Raw genomic sequence first — 20,806 nt, 5'->3', positions numbered from 1 at the left:
CAATTTTTGTCCGATTCGGCTGAAATTTTGCATGTAGTATTTTCTTGTGACTTCCAAGAACTGTGCCAAGTACGGTCCTAATCGGTCTATAACCTGATGTAGCATCCATATTCACCGATCTTCGGATTTGATTTCTTGAGCTCTTTCAAGCCCCAATTTTTGTCCGATTTGAAATTTTGCATGTAGTGTTCAATTAAGACCTCCAACAACTGTGCCAAGTGCGGTCCGAATCGGTCTATAGCCTGATATAGCTCCCACATTCCGCGATCTCCCGATTTGACTTCTTGAGCCCTTACAAGCGGCATTTTTTGTCGGATTTGGCTGACATTTTGCACGTACTATTTTTCTGCGATTTTCAACAACTTTTCCAGGTACGGTCCAAATCAATCTATAACCTGATATATAGCTCCTATATAAACCAATCTCCCGATTTGATTCATTGAGTCCTTACAAGCCACAATTTTTGTCCGATTTGGCTGAAAGTTGGCATGCGATGTTCAATTATGACTTCCAACAACTGTACCAAATACGGTCTAAATTAGTCTATAACCTGATATAGCTCCCATGTAAACCGGTCTCTCGACCGTCCTTGTTCGGTTCCTAGAAGCTTTAATTTTTCTTGGTTTGGCAGAAGTTTGATATGTAGAATAAAATTATGCGAATTATCGACTCCGGGCAAAATTGCTCCACTCCCACTCCCCAGACCTGGTTTCAACTTATAAAACTCACCGAATGCAGAATTATTGGAAAATCCCCACTTAGAAGATGTTTGCTTCTGAAATCCATTTTGGTACACTGTGAAAAAACATTTTCCTTAGTGAATTTGTGCTCTTTGACATCTACTAAGCCATAAAAAACGTTTAGCTCAGCATAGCTAAAAAAAAAAATAATCTCATCGTATTTCGCAGAAAAAAGAGCATACCAAAAAAAGAACAACATTTGCAGCAATTGCCAGTAAACTGACAATGGGCGAAAAACTCCTAACATATATCTGTGTTCCGTTGCAATTCGAACGGACTCGCTTTTACGTATGTACTTCTCCTAATCTCAGTTGTCCGTTTTGCTTTTTATTAGACTTTAAGAATTTCTTAAATTCTGCTCTTATATGCACCCCTCCATCTAGTCTCTGCTTAGTATAGAAAGCAATTGCTGTAAGTACTTTTTGTCTTTGTTTTATGGTTCTTTTCCACTTTTGCCCTGCTCAATTTTTTCGCCATTTACCACTCAGGTGTATGGTGGTTGTAAAAGTTGTTGCAGCAAACCAGATGTGCCATTCATTGGCTTTTGCAAAGCTCAGAGATAAGGAGACATAAAGGATTTATTTTTGGTCAAGCAGATGATGTTGTCTTTTACTGACATTTAACTGACAACCAATAAATGTCCTGTCAACTAAAGACCAGACCACAAATTTAGTTGCGGCCAAATTATGCGTGAGTCCTGATACTAAAAAATCCAGGTCATGGTATTTAACATCAATCATGCAAATAGAAAAATTCTTTATTCAGCATACTAATGAAGACTCGCAATGAAATCAATCATACATAAAAATTCGGTGAGGATGTCAATTTGACATTTTATGGCTAATAAAGGTTGCACAGTGGGATAGAACAAAAAAAAAAACAAACTAGTAAAAAATATGTAGTGTGAGAACAGGTAGAGATATCTCTTTGAATTTTTTAATGTTTAGAGCTAAAGGGAAATAGTCCCAAAAACAAACCTGGATGACCAGGGAAATTCGCAATATTGTGTAAGAAGTCCGCAAAATTTTTAACAGAGCACGCCGTAAAAAAACGAATTTGTATTGGGATGAGTATTACACACGGGTCCAGTAATATAATAATATCAGAGCCGTAAAACGTGCCTCTTGGTAGCTTTTCTGCGAATAAGTCGATTGCGTTAATGACGCCACCAAGATGAAAAAAATTCTCTGGAAAACCCATGTCCTAACAGAAACGATAGTAGGCGACATGGCAGTGAGAGCAGAGACAACGGAGGACATGTAGAAACTTTTTTTGAAAATCCATTTTCCACAGGATGCGAGGGGACTCACGGAGACACGCAATCTTGGAATAACGATGTTGATCGAAAGCTTATCACTACAGAATTGAAGGTGAAGGAATGCTTGAGGAGCTTTAAACCATTAAAGTCACCCGGATCTGATAGCTGGCACCCCACCTGGCCAATATTTTCACAGCGTGCCTGGGACTTGCATATACTCCGAAAGCCTGGCAGGAGGCAAGGGTGGCAATTATACCCAACACCAAAGACCTACAGACCAATAAGCCTTTCGTCCTTTCTACTCGAAACCATGGAACGTTTTGTGGACATGGAACGTATTGTAGGACATAAAGCGAACTGCTCAAATATAAACATCATGCCTATATCAAGGAAAGGTCGGTGGAGACTGCCCTGCACGAGGTTGTGCTTAAAATAGGAGAATCCTTCGATGCCAAGACGTACGTATTGGCGGTATGCATTGACATAGAGGGGGCTTTTAACAATGTGCGGACCGACACAGTGATCCAATCGTTAGACCAGTACCGGGTTGACCCGGTCCTTGGAGACTGGATAAACCATATGCTAAGGAACAGTAATTGAGAAAGTGGCACAGGGCACGCCACAGGTGGCCATTTTATCGCCACTTCTATAGATGATCTCCATAAACGTCCTATTACGGATGCTGACTGTGGAGGGATTTTAACCCGTCTGCTACGCAAACGATGTTATAATACTTCTAAGGGGTAAGGATACGAACCAGCTATGCAGAGGGGCGTAAAGGGTCTTTGGCAATTGGCACACAACTGGGCTAGACGTAGGGGTCCCAATGTTAACCCAGAGAAGACTGAAATCTGCCTATTCACGTAGAAGACGAAGGTGGGCCAATTTAGCGCATCATGTTTCCTCAATAAGACGATTTCAATATCTGACAATATCAAATACTTAGGTGTGATCTTGGGCAGAAAACGGAATCGGAAGTGTCACATTCAAGAGCGTACTGAGAAGGCTCACAGATGTTGGGCACTATGTAGACGGGCCGTAGGCTCGAAATGGGGCCTGAATCCGAGGATAGTACACTTGCTCTACAGGAGCGTGATTAGACCAATACTTACTTATGCCCCAGTAGTTTGGTGGACTACGATGGAGAAAAAGTGCAACATAGCAGGTTCAAAGAACATGTTGTCTTAGCATAGGCGGAGCGATGAGGACCACGCCATCTACGGCACTGAAGACTAATCTATATATCCAGCCCATAGACTTACACATTAAGTGTGCGTCAGCCATTGCGGCTATGAGGCTTAAGGCGATGGGAGAATGGATTGAGGATCGTAGCAGCTCTTACCATCTCGGTATAATCAAGACGACGATTGGTCGAGGGTGAGGCACTGCTGCCATCGGCAAGGTCTTGGATTGACGGAACTCTAGTATTGCCCTCTGGAAGATCATGTTACTTGGATGAATCAAAGCTAGAGGACAGAGTGGGTATGGGAGTCTACATTGAGAACCCAGGGACTCAGATCTGGAAGATCATGTTACATGGATGAATCAAAGCTAGAGAGTGGACTGAGTGGGCTTGGGAGTCTATATAGAGACCCCAGGGTCTGAAATCTGTTTTAGACTGCCTGACTATAATACGGTGTTGCAGGCGTAGATCCGGGCGATCACGGAATGCGTGAAGTGGTGTGGTTCTAACGCGAGGATGTCGGGTGTGAACATCTTTATCGACAGTAAAATTGCCATAAGGACAATAACAACCAGGACGATAAAATCATGAACAGTTTGGAATGTAAGAAGGAGATTAACGCCTTCTCTGAAGAAGCCACAATCCGCTTCGTTTGGGTGCCGCGCCATAACGGAATAAGGGGGTATGAAAAGGCAGATTGCCCCGCTAACAGATACTGGCACTTAGGAGGAGATATGAACCAACTTAGCGGAGTGGTACTGAAAACAATTAAAGATTTTGTAAGTAGCACGGAATTCCTAACTCAAAATTTTAATTTTAGAGGTTACTTTATAGTTTTAAGAGCGCACAACAAGCTGATTACTGGCTTAGGTGTATGTCCATAGTGGCATGGGGCGGATTAATATCTGCATCATCTTTTCAACCTAACCTAACCTACCCGATTTCGCTAGAATTTGACACAGTCATTTGTACTAAGCTTCCCGTCATCCGACCTGCAAATGGTCCAGTTCACATTTATTTAGCTATAGCTGTCATATAGACCGATATTTCAATTTAGGGTGTTCATCCCATAAAAAGCGGATTTGTTGCCCGATTTCGCTGAAACTGTGACTTGTATAAGTGTTTTCGGGACCTCAATCATATCTATAGTGGTGTGTATTTAAGTTCAGCCCGGCCAAACTTAAGACGATTTGACTTGTTTTTTTGTTTGTTGTAAAATCATTTTGTACTAATTTGTCCGGAGTTGGAGTACTCGACTTCCACTCCGTAGCCCATAGCTCCGTAGCTTGCAACGATGGTAACAAGAGCCATTATAGTGATAATTTTAGTTATATTTATGCTTACATTGACATTTGACAATTGGTTTAACTATACATACATATGCATATACAGTCAACCAATAAAGTTTGTGTATACATGTATCTAGCATATAAAATAGCTGTCGGTTTCCACCACTGTACATCCATGAGAAATTACAAATAAAGCGAAAAAAAACTTAAAAATGATAAGAAATTCATATCAAACCAGTAATGAAGGACGAAAGTCGGACGGTGGCGACTGTATAATACCCTACCCCTACTCTATAAGTACAATGTGGGAGCTATATCCGTTTCTGAACCAATTTTGATGGACCTTGGCGAGCAAAAATGTTCAAACAGTAATAACTACGGTTGACAAATGACAACATTATTGCAAATTGCCCAAAATCTGACGAACATATGTATAGGAGCTATATCTAATTCTGAACTGGTTTCGAGCAAACTTCTCAGATAATGTGGTAGTCGTCGAGGAAAGCGTTTTGCTAAATTTTGGAAGGATTGGTTAAACAATGCGCTTGCAGTAGCTCTTGGGGTGATAATTTGTCGATATACATATATGACAGCTATATCTAAATCTCGGCCGATTTCAATGAAATTCACCAGTAATATCGAGAGTCATAAGAAAATCCTTCCTGTCAAATTTCGATAGAATCCATTTAAAACTGAGCACTTTCTTGCAATATTTCTCAAAATCGGATGAACATATATATGGGAGCTATACCTAAATCTGAACCGATATCGAGCAAACTTCTCAGATACTGTGGCAGTCGTCGAGCAAAGCGTTTTGCAAAATTTTGGCAATAAATGCGCTTGCAGTGGCTCTAGGAGTGAAAATCGGGCAATATATATATGAGAGATATATCTAAATCTCAGCCGATTTCCATGAAATTCACCAGTAATGTCAAGAGTCTTAAAAAATCCTTCCTGCCGAATTTCGAGAGAATCAGTTAACAAATGAACATTATTACTGAAAATCGGACGAACGTATATATGGTAGCTATATCCAAATCTGAACCGATTTTTTCCAATTTCAATAGGCTTCGTCTCTAGGCCGAAAAACATGCCTGTACAAAATTTTAAGACGATCAGATGAAAACTGCGACCTGTACTTTGTACACAAATTAACATGGACAGACGGACAAACAGGCGGACGGACAGACAGACAGACACACATAGCAAAATCGAATCAGAAAGTTATTTTGAGTCGATCGGTATACTTATCGATGGGTCTATCTCTCTTTCTTTTGGGTGTTTCAAACAAGTTCACTAAGTTATGATACCCTGTACCACAGTAGTATACAAAGTTTACGTACATTAGGAAACACATAAATATTTTTTGAAAACTAACAAAGTTGTATATGAATTTTGTGTTTCATGGGTCCGCTTTTCGATACAGCAGTTGTTCCCTATCGTTGATTTGCGCTTTTGAACGGAAGTTGGGCGTTGATTTTCCCTGTTTAAGCCTTTCTTCTCATAAAGTAGGATTTCGGCCTTTATTAAATGGAATCTTGTGTTTTTGTATACTCAACGTTGCGAAAACGTATAGAGCTTTTTTTCTTTTTCATAAATATTGGCGCGCAAATAAGAGTGATATGTGAACTTTAGTTATTCGTATTGGCTAGATGAGTATGTGATTTTTGCTGGTGTTTTGTTGAATAAATGAAGTTGGCAAGTACGTAAATTTATTTGATTGACTGTATTTCCTTGACCTTTTTCCAGAATTCTTTTTCCTCGACTTTTGGTGTTTTCTTTGTCATCATAGCTATCAAATGCCCTTTGTACATATTAAAAGGATCAATAACTAGTTTGAATATCCCTGTCATCCTTTCACCAATGTCATCGTTCTTTAAGTTAGAAAAGTTGTTTCTCCCTATTTCTTTCAATGCCTCATATGTATAAGGTATTGATGATGAAAAAACATATTTTTTTTTTTTTTGGATTTGAAGAGTTTGTTTTTTTTTGTGCTTCTACAAAATGCTGCAAGCTCTGGTGAGATTTTGAACCAGTTGAAGTTAGTATTACCATGCATTGTTATCCAAGCAATTCCAATTTGTGCCATGGAACCTTCAATCTTCTGTTGTTAAACTTTATCATATTTTGCCAAAGCATACCATCCTTCATACTTACATAAATATATTGGACGAGTAAGGATATTGCATCTGAGTTAGTTGTTCTGAGTTCTTCCACAACAACAAATTGCATTTCGTTTACATTATTTCATAAATGCAAATCCTGTTTTCATGACTTTACGTAAATCCTTAAATAGCATGGTGCATGGACAACACCGTTTGGCCACGTAGCCAGTACGTGCAGGTTCTGGCGCCATTTGACCAGAGTCAAGGTCTCCTGTGTATCGGAGCTGCTTACTGAGCTTCATTGGGGGGTGGGTTGGGTTGGTTAAGCCGTTAGTTGGCCTCACTTACTTTTACTTCGTTTTTATTTATTTTTCAAGTCTTCATAGTAAACATGAACCCTGCTGTAATATATTTATGTTTCTGTAGGTAGATGTGTGTGTGCGCGAGTGTGTGTGGGTATGTATATGTAGGAAAAACTTACGTAAATCCAATGGCATGTTTCCAACGTTTGTTCGATGGCCATGTTCTCAGCATATGTTTTCAAATCCTTGTCATTGTTATTGCATTGCGTTGCATATTTCGATGCATTCCTTTTACGCTTGGGTTTTTCTTTGGCTAGAGCATCTCCAATGTCTGTCAATCACACTGAGGTATGTGAATGTTTATTGTCTTCAGACAATGGCAAAATTCAAACATTTCACACATGGCCATGGCATATGGAAGTGTTTACATACACTAAGAGAAATCTTTGGTTGAATGAAGAGTGAGTCACTCGAGAACAGGTTCTTCACAAATATTTAAGGCACACCATATTATAAATTTGTTGTGTGTTTAGCTTGAGTCACATTGGGACCTAAAATTTCCTAGGTCATGTTTATAAAGATACAAGAGGACTACTGTTAAAACCGGGTTGATGTAGGCGATGATGAATACCAAAATAATGGTTCTGGAAGTTCAAGGAGTGGACCTGACAGAGTCTTTTTTATACTCACCATCATAGGAGGCATATTCATTTAGTCATTCCATTGCCGACCCTAGAAGGTTTATATTTCTGATCGTCTAAGGCGATTAAACGATGTTTGTGTCTTTGTCCGTCCGTGTGGCCGACGGTTGTATGCTCGCCACATTCTTTAAACATTTAAATATTCAGCATTAATTTCGCACAGCCCCCTATTTTTTCCATTCTAAGTTCAAGTCATTGAATATTCGAAATTGGACCATATTAAGATTTAGCTGGTAACCCCCATTAAGATTTATTGGATACGGCATACGGTCATTGTAAGATTAGTACTGACCTATAGGGCACTATTATGGTGAAGTGCCGTGTGGATAAGAGGACTCGTACGAGGGAGTTCGAGAAGGTCCAGAGATTGGCCTGCATCGAAGTCACAGGTGCACTGAGATCCGCACCGTAGGTAGGTCTGGAGACGATGCTGCATATGCAGCCGTTATTTGGAACTGCGCCGCCTAAATCGCGCTTAGGCTGAGGGAGCTCGGCATGTTGATCGAAGACTGGTGCGGCCACAGTTTCATCCTGAATGCTACTGATGGGTAGGGTAGGCTGAAGAGGATCTCCAAATATCTGACACCGGTACCGATTGGGAGAAGGCATTCTAGATTCGTTTTCCCTGGAAAGGAAAATGGAAGGCGAATTCTATGTTTAAGGGAGATCAGACCTCGATTTTTACTGATGGCTCTAAGATGGAGTCAGGTACTGGATTGAGGGTCTACACCGACGCACTCTACATCGGTATGTCTCTAAGACCAACGGAGAGTGTACGGTCTTTCAGCCATTACAGTAGGCAGAAGAAAAATTCTGGTAAGGAATCTATCGCCCTAAAAATCAGAATTATGTGAACATGGCGGACCTCAAGGTCTTGGGTTCGAGAACGTTGAAGTTCTTGGATGGGCTTCGGGTCTACGATGTGGCTCTGATATTATATGGGTTCCCAGACATGAATGCACCCGCGGAATGAAGCAGCGGATGAATGCGCCATGGCAGGTTCATTCAGCCAGGCGAACCAATCACCGGATTTGGCTATGTGCCATTTGTCGGACTACAGATCATAGTGAAGGAGATGGCCAGAGCGTGGTCACTGGCGAGATGATACTCTGTGGATGGTTGGGGCAGGACCACTAAGGCGCTCTGACCTGTCATCGACAGGAGGAGGACGAAGGAGTTGCTGGCGTTCATAATGGACACTGTGCCATAGGCCGCATGGCGGTGCGCATGGGAATACCCCACCATGACTTATGCAGTAGTTGTCTTGATGAGGATCAGAAGGAAACTATCGAGCACTTGCTCTGCTTATGTCCGGGTCTGCAGGGACGCAGGCTTTCCTTTCAGGGTAAGCGGTTCTTATGCCTTCCGATCTTGCGAACGTATCCTCTGAGAGGTCTCCTGAGAATTGTGAACGATACGGGATGGTTCAGACGGAGGGCGCGATAAGGTCAGGCGAGGGTACATACGTGTTGACATGAGCGATAGGCGTTTAAACCCCCGCTCTAGTTCTACATTCTTTTTAATTCATTTTTTCGCGTATAACCTCCGGTTGTGGCCCGAGGTCTCACATCTACTTTCTCACCTCTTTCTTTTTACGGTATCACAATGGGCCAAACTGACGTCCGAGTAGGCTCATCTAACCATAGGATGGGGATATACTAATTTCGTCATTCGTATCAAAATATTAATCTGAGACCCAACAAGGTTTAAATATTCTTGATCGACTTGAATATCAAGTCGATTTAGCCATGTCCGTCCGTCTATCTTTCTGTCAAAAGCATGCTAAATTTCGAGGCAGTAAAGCTGGGCGCAATATTTATCCGATCTTGACATCTTGAGCCTCTATAGGATGCAATTTTTATCCGTTTTGGCTGAAATTTTGCCTGCGGTGCTTTGTTTTGATTATCAATGAGTGCGTCAAAAATGGTTCAAATGGGTTTATAACCTGATAAAGCTGCCATATAAACCGAACTCAGATCTTGATTTCTTGAGCCTGCAGAAGGCGCAATTCTTATCCGATTTGCCTGAAATTTGGGATGAGGTATTTTGTTTTGACCTCCAATAACTATGACAAGAATGGTCCAAATTGGTTCATAACCTGATATAGCTGTCATATAACTGAACTTTGTATTTGACTTTTTGAGCATCTAGAAGTGTCAATTACCACCCGAATTGGCTGAAATGTTGCACGTAAAGTTTTGCTATGGCTTCCAACAGCTGTGTCAATTATAGTTCAAATAGATTTATATCCTGATATAGCTCCCCTGTAAACCGATCACCCAATTCGGCCTCTTGAGCCTCCAGGGGCTGCAATTATTTGGCTGACATTTTTATCGTGGTAATATTTTTTATGATTTCTTAGTCATGACAAGTATGGCCTATTTGTTTCTAAATATATATTTGAAAAACTCATTCAAAGAACTGGATCTGCACTCGCTTTTTTGCTTATATATGCTAACCATATCCAAATAATTGTGGTCCAATCTGATCCTTTAAACATCTTACTTCGTATGGTCAAAATAGAAATTTGTATAACTGACACACGGATAGACTCATTTGCAGTGCTCAACATATTCCAAATGCAGAACCCACCTATGGGTTGGTTGTGGATCATAACAACATTTAAAGTACAGTCTTCGATATAGGCAACATAATTTTATAACCAAAATTTATCTCATATTGAATTTAAACGTTCATCCTTTGTCCCTTTCTTCAACTCGTTTATTACTATGATGGATGCCCTAAGGACCTTAATGTAATTAAATTGATTTACAGTTTACATAAAATGAAAGTGTGTCTCATTGTAACAGATTGTCTGTGTGCAAATAAGTCTTTGTGTGTATGCCAGAGTCGGAGGAATAATGTATTAATATGAAGATGAAGGCAAGATGAAGATGAGAAGGAATGGAGAGATGTCATGATATTGGCATGTCTCTATTTCGCAATTGACATTGTCAGTTGTGATACTGACATTGTCAGAGATGGTTGTAATATATAAAAATACAGTAAAAAAATCAGCACAATTTTTTTTTAATATTTTCCAATTTGTTTTTTATTTATCTTAAAATTTGAAAATGGATTTTACTTAGAAACGGATTTAAAAGAAATTGGGGTGAAATAAATTTTAAAATATGTTATGTACACTTTAAAAACATTCCTTCTACCCATAGTTCAATAGTTTTTAAGTGTACTAGCAATATATATTGTTGCATGTGACCTTGTCGTCGCAAGACATTGATAAACTGTCAAATTCAAGGCGACAAGGAAAAGGAATTCTTGCACAAGGTTCTGCAGGGGAAACCAGCCATCCCCCACACAGCTACACGAAGCACAAACGTACGCAGTCAAAAAGGATGTTAAAATGTTATTAATTTACAATTTTCCCCAACAGCCAACAGCTTGGTTGTTTACATTTGAGTCTATTCGCTCTTCCTTACTTTTGTCCCCAAGAGAGTGATGTTTGCATGTGGAACATTGGGACACTGATAAGAAATATTGAATTTAGAGAAATCTCTATGGGATTTTATTTTTAAAGAAAATATCATAAACATTTTGACTTTGAGCAAATATCTTAGAAATTTTGTAAGAAAGTTTTATAGAAATTTAAGTTTTTATAGAAAAAGTTTTTTGAAAAATTTCGTCTCTAGAGAAAATTTCACAAAAATTTTATCTTGAGAAAAATGTTGTTGAACATTTGTCCTTACAGAAATTTTCATTGACAATTTCCTTTTAGAGAAAATCTCATAAATATTTTGTCTTTGGAAAAATTCATAGAGAAATTTTTGCAAATTCCTATGAAATTTTCTGTAAGAACAAAACTTTTATGAAATTTTTCTCCAAAGACAAAAATTTTTTGAAATTTTCTCTTTAGACAAAATTTTATGAATCTTTTTTTGGTTTGGTGGCCCCCGTACACTTTGGGTTTCATTTCACTACAATAAAGGCCCGAACGGCCTACATGACAGTTTCCCCGACACTTGGACCCTAATTGTAAATATCAAATGATTGGTCTACTCTCAAAGACCTTTTATTTGAGACCTTTAAAGTCGCGATCTACATGTCCCGTTCTTGGGCTGTACATGAGGCAGGCATTTGGATACTTATTTTAAAATCAGATTCGTAGTCTACTACCAAAGACCTTTCATTTAAGTGCCGTATTGTCCCGATCGACCTACACGTCCTTTTGAGGGGTATATAGTTGGTAGGGCGTTCCACAGACTCTTTGCACATCAGATTCGCAGTATACTCCCAAAGACGTTTCATTGGATAAGCATTTTGTGTGTTTGGACATACATACCTGTTTTGGGGTTGGGGAGACCGCATAGACACCTTGGATCAGATATTCGATATGTAGTCTACTTTCAAATACCATTCATTTGATATCCATACTGTCCCAATCGGTACACATATCCATTTGGTGGTTATTTGATGGTGGGGGGGACCCCCCAACACTTGGGAATAAATATAACCAACACCACTACTGTGGCACAGGGTATTATAACTTAGTGGATTTGTTTGTAACACCCAAAAGGAAGAGAGATAGACCCATTGATAAGTATACCTATCGACTCAGAATCACTTTCTGATTCGATGTAGCTATGTCCGTTTGTCTGTCTGTCTGTCTGTCCGTTTTTCCGTCTGTCCATGTTAATTTGTGTACAAAGTACAGGTCGCAATTTTATCCGATCGTCTTCAAATTTTGTATAGGCATGTTTTTTTGGCCTAGAGATGAAGTCTATTGAAATTGGAAAAAATCGGTACAGATTCGGATATAGCACCCATATATATTTGATCGTCCGATTTTCAGTAATAGTGCAAAAAAAAAATGGTCATTTGTTAACCGATTCTCCCGAAAATTGGCAGGGTGGATTTTCTTATGACTCTCGACATTACTGGTGAATTTCATAGAAATCGGTTCAGATTTGGATACAGGTCCCATATATATGATCGTCCGTTTTGCAGTAATAATGCAATAAAATGGTCATTTGTTAACCGATTCTCTTGAAATTTGGTAGGAACGATTTCCTCATGACTCTCGATATTAATTTCATGATATTCGGTCCAGGTTTAGATATAGCTCTCATATGTATATATCGCCCGATTTTCACTCCTAGAGCCACTGCAAGCGCATTTGTTGGCCAATCTATGCCTATAACAAATTAACAAACAAAGCGCAATAATTTCATTTTTATATAATAGACCATCCGAACCGACCCGCTCCACAGAGCCTTCTTTAACGCTCTCATGCCTTTTATTTGAGCCCTATATTGCAATGTTCGATATATAAGTCCTATTTTGGAAGAGTTTTAAGATGGGGACATTTCGCCCTGAATGTAAATATCAAATTCGTGTCATTGAAGCGCAGAGGTAAGCAAGTCCCCCAATAACGCTCAATGCGTGGCTTCAAATCCTGGTAAGAACATTGCAATAACGTTAAGTGGGATTATCCCGCCTAATGTTGGCGACATTTGAGAGGTACTATGGCATGCATAGAAGTCATGTAGAAACTTCTCCCCATAGAGGTGTCGCAATGCAGGACGCCGTTGAGACTCGGCTATAAAAAGGAGATCCTTTATGATTGAGCTTAAACTTCAATCAGTGAGCACTCATTGATATCGAAGAAGTTTGCCCCTGTTCTTAAATGAAATATTTATGGCAAATATACCTGTCTTTGGACTCCTATATTGTAGAGGGTAAATATGTCCGATTTAGGGTGTATTTTGGGAGTGAGGTGGCCACCCAGATACTTGGCTCTTAAAATAAATATAAGCATCGTGCTATACTCTCAAATACTTTTCATATAAGCTCCATGTTATCATAGTCGGTAAATAAGTCCTGTTTCATTTGAGTACTTTTTGGGGGTGGGATGGTACCTCAGACATTTCGTCAAAATAAGGATATAAAATTCGTGCTCAACTCCCAAATGCCTTTCATTTAGAACCAAAATTGTCATGGTCAATAAATATATACGGTATGGAGTGCGTTTTGGGGCTGGGCCTGGGGCTGGCACTACACCATTTCGCCCTAAAATATATAAAGTTTGTTCTTTACTCCTAAAAACCTTTTATTTGAGCCCCATATTGATATGTTCGGGAAATAAGTTCAGTTTAGCAGGAACTTTGGGGCTTACCCACAAACGCTTGGCCTCAAAAGGTGTTTTTATGAGGTTAAGCGCCACCTTGATACTTCAACAAAAAATTTTACTGTTATTTTCCTAATCCACTGCCAAATTGCTTTTATTTGCGTCCCATATCGACATGGTCAGCTGATATGTCCATATGGAGGGTTTTTGGGGGCGGGATACCTCCCATTACATGGACCTCAATATTTTTGCCAAATTCGTAATCCACTTTTGATTTCGGTTGTTGTTTTTTGGGGGAAGGGGGAGGGTGCGCCCCTGACAGTGAAACTAAACACGAATCGTGCGTGAGCTTTTCTTGGTTGTATTTTTGTGGGTGAGGTTGACCCCAATTTATCAGATTCGTGCTTTTGTCTCAAATACCTTTAATTTGAGCCCCATATTGTCATTATGCCCGTCATTAGCCATTTGATGGGCTTTGGTGGTGGGGCGGCCCCCCTAGACATCCCACCCTAAATAAGGATACCAAATTTTTGTTTATGAGTTATTATAAACAAACTAAATTTCGCTTAAATAGCTCCACCTGGCGTTTTTGAAAATAGGATAAGGGAGGGTCCGCCCGTTAAAGTTTGGATATTAAATCTACTTCATTGGTGTTGGATTGGAGTAGCTTAACCCTTTGCGCCGGAAGGGGATTTAAATTCATACTCTAGTCTAAAAACCACATTGGAGCTGCATATTGCTATAGTCGGTATATATGTGTGGTTTAAGGGAAGTTTATGAGGTGAGGCGTTCCTTAAATACTTGGCCATAAAAAAGCTATCAGATTTGAGCCCCTGTTTGCCGTAGTCCACAAATATGTCCAATTTATGGAGTATGTAGGGTGGGGCGGCCACCCTCACACTTGGCCCTGAACAAATATTAGCATCGTGCTCTACTCTCAAATTCTCTTTATTTGAACCCCAATTGCCATCGGTTTAGCGGGTGTTTATGGGGTGAGCCCCTTATTACCATAATAAATGAACATTGCCTGGGAGGGTGATAAGGGGGCGGACCTTGAAATAGTCCCAGCATCGTGCTAAAGCAATATTTTGTTTAACCCCATAATGTCAAGCATTTTCAAGGTGGCGATCAAGATTTTCAGTGCAAAATTGTATACCATTATCGTGTTTTTGGGGTACTATAAAGTGAGGTACAAAATTTCGCTTAAATTGGTGCACCCATCTCCGAGAACTGGCGTTTCTAATATTTTGGTAAGGGCGAGGGTGCGCAATGTCGGACTTTATCTTGATATAGCCCCCATGTAGACCGATCCGCCGATTTAAGGTCTTGGGCCTATTAAAGGCGCATTTATTGCCCGTTTTTGCCAAAATTTGAGACAGTGTTGTGTTATGAGTTGTGTTAGGCCTCCTGACATCTTTTTGCAATTTGGCTCAGATCGGTCCAGATTGTGATATAGCTGCCACATAGACTGATCTCTCGATTTAGGGTCTTGGGCCCATAAAAGGCGCATTTAGTGTCCGATTTCACCGAAATTTCGGACAGTGAGTTGCGTTTGGCTCTTCAACAACTTTCTCCAATTTCGCCTAGATCGGTTCAGATTTAGATATAGCTGCCATATGGACCGATCTTTCGATTTAAGGTTTTTGGGCCCATTAAAGGCGAATTTATTGTTCGATTTCGCCGAAATTTTTGGGACAGGGAGTTAGGCCAGATTTTAATATAGCTACCATATAGACCGATCTCACGATTTAAGATCTTGGGCCCATAAAAGGCGCTCAGATCGGTCCAGATTTTAATATAACTATAGACGCATTTATTGTCCAACTTCGCGGAAATGATGGGTATCCAAAGGTGATGAAGTGTACCGAGATAATCGAAATTTGAAAATAATTTATATTCGTATTCAACTCAAAAAAAAAAAAAATTTCACGTGCATTTGGTGCATAATTTTGGGTTGGGGCGACCCTCCAAGAAATAGACACCAAATTTGTATACCCTACACCACTACTGCGTTACAGGGTACTGAGTACATTTGTATGTAACACTCAGTAGGAAGAGAGAAAGTCCCATTGATAAACATACCGATCGACTCAGAATGGTCCTCTGATTCGATTTAGCTATGACTATCTTTCTGTCTTGTGTGTCTGTTTGTCTTTCTATGTATCTGTCTCTCTGTCTGTCAGTATGTCTGCCTGCCTGCCTGTCTATCTGTCCATGATAAATTGTTTACAAAGTACAGGTCGCAACTTTCGTTCGATCGTCTTAAAATTTGGATCAGACATGTTTTTCGGAATGAAGAGAGATAGCCCCATTGATATACATACCGATCGACTCAGAATTACCCTCTGATTCGATTTAGCTATGACTATATTTCTGTCTTGTATGTCTGTCTGTCTTTCTATGTATCTGTCTCTCTGTCTGCCTGCCTGTCTGTCTAATTGTTTACAAAGTACAGATCGCAACTTTCATCATTTGTTAACCGATTGGGGCGTTCCCCCAAATTGTTGACCACAAAGTTTAATACGAATTTCGTGTTTTTGTTAAAGCGAAATTTGGTTTGCACGCTTATGGTTAGAGAAGGAAATTTCGCTTAAATATGTCCACCCATCTCCGAGATCTGTCGTTTTTGAAAATTGTGGTAAGGGGAAGGTCCGCTCCCGCTTCAGATATCAAAACATGAGTCCATAGGTAACATGCAAACAAATAAAATGATAGAAAAGATAAGTTATAATGTTTTTCCTTCCCATACGTGTTTTAAAAAACTGCCCATCCCACTGTTCCTCCATTTTTAAATCGTCTTTCATCTATCTGTCTTGCCTGCTTATTGCGGTTGTGTCTGTTAGTCCCTGCATTCAGTTGTTTACATTTCTCTCTGCATTGGGGTCCTTTAAACACTATGTTGAGTTAAACCTCAAAAAGGGAGATTTCAAAAAGATTTCATCAGTATAATTAAATTTAAAGTTGTTTTGCCAAGTCCAACTGTTTGCTGAAAGTTGGATATGAAGAAGTGCAGAAAGGCGAATGTCATGCTCTTGGCTGGGTAAATCAAATTTTAAATGTTACAATTTAATATAATCAGATTGCTCTTGTTTAAATCACTAAATTCTGTGAATTGTATTTGCGGCTTTGATGATAACCATTGCAATCGTCTATGTTGATTCAATAATTTATGGCTTCATTAAATCATAACTTATCAATTTGTCATATTTCAAATTGGAAACTAATTTCGCGATATGCAAATATTCCAATCCAATTGATTTTAAAAACAGATACGTGTTAATCATGTTTGAGTAATTGATTTATTATACTTTTTCATTTACAGAATTGAATGCAGAATACAGCATCTTGTCCATGTGCCACAATAATAATACCAGGAAAGTGGTGAGTTCAAAATATAAAGAAACCAAATGATAAATTTAAATATAAGAAAGCTGAAAATTAAATTTAATGACTAGTATAAATTGATTGCTGGCTTAACTCAAGGGTTCGTCCTTTCTACGTCTCTATTTGGTATATTCTTACTTGTATAGATTAGGTAATAGTGGCAGTTTTTTTTAGACTCAGACAATTTGTAGTCGATTGTGAAAACACCGTTGGGAATCGAATCCACAATCCCAAACTCGGCTACCAGGCAAAACGAAGAAATAGGAGATTATCAGTTTATACATACGAGGGCTGCTATATAAATTTCTGGCCTTTGCAGCACTAATCTTAGCACATTTGTTGAAAGTTATAACAAAACACCTCTTGCAAAATTTCAACTGAATCGGATAATAATTGCGCCCTCTAGTGGCTCAAGAAGTCAAGACGCCAGATATGGCTTTTTTTGTACAACGGCTTCTCTCATGACCATTAACATACGTGTCGAATAATGAATGAATCGATTTATAGCCTAATACAGTACCCCTATAAATCGTTCTCCCTATTTTACTTCTTCAGCCCCTAAAGTGCGCAATTCTTACTAGATTTGGCTGAAATTTTGCACAATGACTTCTACTATCGTCTCCAATATTCAGTTCTACTATCGTCTCCAATATTCAATTATGGTCCGAAATGAACCATTACTTGTTTGTTATTGCTCTACTAATGTGTATGTCTACTAATGTGTAGAAACAAAAGGCCATGCCAGTCGGCCTTTTGTTTCTACATTTAAACAAAAAAGATTATGGAAAAAATCTTTTGGTGATTATAAACATCCACTGTGACACACATTTATATTTGTATTTAATTTTTTCTTCTAACACCCCCCTCATGTTTAAGCGGCAGTCATTTTCAGCAAATAACAGACTTTTCAGCAGCCAGCCTGCGGCTCTGAAATTGCAGCACCCAATTCTTATCCGGTTTGGCTGAAATTTTGCACGTGGTGTTTTGTTATGACTTTCAACAACTATGCTGAGAATGGTACAAATCGGCCGATAACCTGACATAGCTGCCATATAAACCGATCTGGGATGTTTATTTCTTGCGCTTTTAGCGGGCGCAATTATAATCCGATTTGGCTGAAATTTTGCACGTGGTGTCATGATATGGCTTTAATCAATTGCCATATAAACCGATCTCTCGGTAAGATTTCTTAAACTTCTGGAGGCGTAATTCTTATGTTATTTGGCTGTAATTTTGCACATATCGTTTCTGTATAGCTATGCCAAGTATGGTGTAAATCGGTTCATTACCTGATATAGCTGTTATATAAACCGATCCCCCAATTTGACTGTCTGATACTCTGGAGGGCGGAATCATTACTTGATTTGCCTGAAATATTGGAGTGGTATTTTTCGATTACTGCTGACAGCTTTGACAAAATACGGTCCATATTAGTCAACAAGTTGAAAAAGCTTGGCAAAAGCGTTCCATGGTAGAGGGAATATAAGATTCGGCCAGGCTGATCTTATCACGCTTTTACTTGTTATACCTTCCACCATAGAATGGGGGACTACTATCGTCGCTCTGTTTGTAAAATCTCGAAATATTCGCCTAAGACCCCATAGAGTAAATTTATTTTTGATCGTCATGATATTTTAAGTCGATCTAGTCATGTCCGTCCGCCTGTACGTCTGTCCAACCGTCCGTCTGCTGAAAGTATGCGTGGGTTGGGATAGTAAATGATCGGTTGGGATAGTAAATGGGCCAGATCGGTTCATGTTTTGATGTAGCAGCCATATAAACCCATCTTGGATCTTGACTTCTTGAGCCTCTGCAGGGCGCAATTCTTATCCGATTTGGCTGACAATTTGCGTAAAGTGTTTTGTTTTGTCTTGCAACAACTATGCCAAGTATTTTTCAAATCGGTCTATAACCTGATATAGCTGTCATTTAAACCGATCTGGGATCTTGACTTTTTGAAACTCTAGACGGCGCAATCGTTAACCAATTAGGCTGAAATTTTGGGTAAAGTGTTTTGTTTTGTATAGCAACAATGCCAAGTAGGTATAAATCGGTTTATAACCTGATAAATCCCATATATATACCTGACATCCCATATAAACCGATCTACCGAATATTCTTCTTTAACATCTACAAAGCGCCATTCTTACACATTTTGGCTAAAAATTTGTACAACGACTTCTCCTGTGGTCTTCAACAAATATGACAAATATGTGGCAAATATGGTCTGAATCAGTCTATAACCTGATGTAGCTTCAACAAAAACCGATCTCTCGAAATTAATCCTGAGCACCTATAGTATGTAAATCTTATCCAATTTGAAATTTTGCACAATAACTTTTACTATGGTTTTCATCATCTAAACTAAGTATGGTCCGAATCGGTCCATAACCTGATATGGCTCCAATGGTATGGCAGTTTTTATCCATTATCCTTTGTTTGCCTATAAAGAGATAACGCGCAAAGAACTTGACTAATTCGATGGTGGTGATTTCCCAAAATTCGACCCAGCCGAACATAGCACGCTTGTACTTGTTTTTACTTCATTTGACACCTAAACACATACAAAATTTTTTTGCACGCACAATATTTGTAGCCTCCACATCAAATTTATTAAAACATGCCGATTTTAAAATCATCTTTTCCCGAAATAGTTAATTTGGTCACTGCATTGGATCAAAGTGTCCGTCCCTACATTATAAAAGACAACTCGATACATATGCATACCGCCAATGTGTACGTCTTGACCTGGAAGGATTGTTCTATATTATGCACAACCTGTTGTATGGCAGTTTCCGCCGACCTTCCCTTGGTATAGCCATGCTGTTTATATTTGAGCAGTTCACTGGATTTCGTACTATTTATCCTGGTATCCCCAATACGTTGCATGGTCTTAAGTGGAAGAGACGTAAGTATTTTTGGTCGGTAGACCTTTGGTGTCGCATAACATTCTTTCCCGAGTTTGGGTATAAATACCATCCCAGCCTCCTGCCATGTAATAACGCCGGTAATGTTCCATCAGGTCCGTGTGACTTAAATGGTTGGAAGCTCCTCAAGGAGCTACCATAAATTTCGTAATAATAAGCCTTCGATCAACCTAATTTTTCCACGATTTCGTTGTCTCAGCGAGACCCGTCGTTTCTTGTGGAAAATTTGTTTTAATCAAAAGCCTTAACTTGCCCTCCGTTGTATCTGCTTTCACTCCCATACCACCGTTACAGTTTGGACATGGTTCTCTATTATTGTCGTAATCCTGTGAACGGTGAAATTGTCGTCAATGTCTTCTAGGCCTGGATAATTCAAGGTTCATGTCCAATTCTTCCTCCGAGTAGTCTTTGGAATTGCCAGTTCCAGTTGGTTTTCACTCTATTCCGGAAGCATATCGGGCTCAAGTTGGCCATGTTATTCTAAAGAGTGCTCCATGTATCCGAGAAAGAGTGCTCCATGTCAGCATCTCAGTCATGATACTTCTCCCATATTTATTGTTTTTTGTTATACTTACATATCTCCGTTTGCGTACTGGTAAGTATCTCATTCATAAACTTCCTTAAATTTAAATCTCCATGTGCTAACATTGTTTTTTTTTTCATTTTTGAGCTACCTACCAAAACATCATTTGTTCTTTTCTGTCCCTTGATAATAACTACAAATACAGCACTTGCGTGCAATGAAACAACAACGTTTTGTTCCTTGCTTTCTATCCTGCTGTAGGGATGTTGTTGTTTGTTTTTTGAAAACCTTTTTTATTGTTTTTTCCATTTA

The 20,806-nt window shown here is 39.3% G+C and overlaps 1 protein-coding gene across 3 annotated transcripts in view; it reads left to right on the top strand.

Annotated features, from left to right (window-relative positions):
- The window catches only part of LOC106081960 (uncharacterized), a 612,487-nt gene that overhangs the window by 512,844 nt on the left and 78,837 nt on the right, over positions 1-20,806 (top strand). For all 3 annotated transcript variants that reach the window (XR_009398108.1, XM_059367731.1, XM_059367730.1), the window contains one exon: positions 16,983-17,041. The gene's annotated coding sequence lies outside the window, so the exon portion shown is untranslated. The remainder of the gene's footprint in view (positions 1-16,982; positions 17,042-20,806) is intronic.

The sequence above is a fragment of the Stomoxys calcitrans genome, chromosome 4, assembly GCF_963082655.1.
Source record: "Stomoxys calcitrans chromosome 4, idStoCalc2.1, whole genome shotgun sequence".
NCBI lineage: Eukaryota > Metazoa > Arthropoda > Insecta > Diptera > Muscidae > Stomoxys > Stomoxys calcitrans.
The sequence above is the reverse complement of the archived record's forward strand: the minus strand, read 5'-3'. Positions and strand labels throughout refer to the sequence as shown.